Below are 2,185 nucleotides of genomic sequence, written 5' to 3' on the forward strand. Positions count from 1 at the left end.
CATCATATCGTATCATCATATAATATCATATCGGACTTCGCATCATATTCATATTTCGAAATACCATCATACTTGAGAATATAGCATAGTCGCACGATAACTAACGACCGGGACTTAGCGAAAAATGTACGACGAAGTACCACGAGCGAGAATCATGAGTAACCAAATACGGTCTAAAATAATTTCAAAGACTTAATAGGTTAACCAAAACGAACCATCATTTATAAGCCCAAACGACGGTCAAATCGGATTTTCTTCGAATCTCACTCGGGAACATATCAATAGAACTCACGGGAATCATAGTTACGTATCGGAATCATAAGTGTACGAATCTACGTTTTAGACTTAGTAAATAAATATATAGTCATACTCGGGGGTCGGAAAAGGTAGTCATATTAAGTTCTTTCAAAAACCATCGAGAACTATACGGAAAAAGTCGGCGGGACCCTACGGACGAGCGTCCAACTTCTCCGGGCCGCCTATGAAAATCATAGTCATCGTATGTTACCAAATCATTATTACAAACTCGAAAAGATAAATGGCGGTCGTACTTGAAATCGAATAATAGTCGTGTCATATCTTTCAAAAGTCGTCGGAAGTACCCAAGGAAAGTCGCGGGGCCCACGGAGGGTGTCGACCGGCCGGAACCCGCCTATGGAAAACATAGTCATCATACCTCATGGAATCATTTTTGAGCATATCGAAGCGATCCGGTTACATACAGCATGAAAGTTACGGACTTTCGTAGTTTTCGGAATCATTTAGGAACAAAACTCTTTTAAGAAAAAAAACAAACTTTTATGCAACTTTTTAAACTTAGTCATACAAAAGACGTATAAACCATAGCTTGACCATATAAGGATGCCAACATCAAAAGCAAATCGACTCGTAAACGTGCTCGGATTTTTAAGAGTAGAATTACCCCCGAAGCTCATAACATATCCCAACCTAGCCATATCTAAGGCATGCCAAAAGAAGGAAAGGTAAGCTTTACATACCTCGTCTGCTCTCCAAGCTAATCCAAACTCCAACCTATGTCTCGGACTCCCCGAGGTCTACATGCTGTCAAATGCCAATGTCAACTATAAGTATTTAAGAGTTAATTTCCAAACTAAGACATAATTCTACGAAAATTTGGGCGACATTTCCCTGTAAATAGGCTAACCCGAGAATTTAACTCGGCCAAATCAACAACAACAACAACAACAACCAACCTAGCAACATCGATAATCAATCAGAAAATGACATAACATTAGTAACCCTCTTATATATTTCGACATTCATAATATTCAATTCAACGGCTTACCTTCAAGCCAACATCAACGCATATACATTCAAATACTAACCGAACCCATACCAACAATATTCAAAGACATTTTAAACAATTCATACAACATTTCAAACATCCCAAATAATACTCCAGACTACTTTGAAACCGATCCCCGCAGGAACACAACTACAATCCATCCCTCACTTCCAAATCATGATTTGCACCAACAATCATTCTAACAATGTTGGCAAAAGATATTGGACTTACGATTGAAATACAAGTTGAAGACTAAAGGGGAAAGTAAACAAGAAAGTGTGAGTTAGTTTGAGTTGGGCATACGGTATGTTTATCATTTGTGTCTTGTTGATGATATTGAGAATACAATGTTTGTGATATGATATGATATATGTACATATGTTATTTTTTGTGAGGCATTGTTGGTATTTCTGCGTGCGAGGTTTGAGATAGTAAGAAATATAGAGGAAACTGCGAAATTTTCCGAAATAAAAAGAGAATGAGATATGTGTTTGTAATACGACTTGAAAGGTCGTGCCGATAGTAAGAGTGAGATTAAGACAAGAGTACGGAGGGAAGGAATTGCGATGTATATGAATGTATTGATAAGACATCTTGTGAGATATTAAGGATAAAGTGAATCGAGAAGAGTAAAGGGTTAAGAAGTGTTATGTTATAGGATTGATTGCGAATAAGGGACAATGTGAGTATAATGAAGGTGTTGTGAAAATAAGTAAAGTCTAGTGAAAGTGGCCAAGGTTGTGATGTGATCTATATAGCTAAAATACAAAGGCAAGTGTGAAAAGGAAAAACAAGCTATGGAACGAATAAGGAAGGGTTTGAGTTAAAGATTAAGAGACGACACGAGATAATGTGCCTAGAATGTCACGAGTTGAGTAA

The sequence above is a fragment of the Lycium ferocissimum genome, chromosome 10 (genome assembly GCF_029784015.1).
Source record: "Lycium ferocissimum isolate CSIRO_LF1 chromosome 10, AGI_CSIRO_Lferr_CH_V1, whole genome shotgun sequence".
Classification (NCBI taxonomy): domain Eukaryota; kingdom Viridiplantae; phylum Streptophyta; class Magnoliopsida; order Solanales; family Solanaceae; genus Lycium; species Lycium ferocissimum.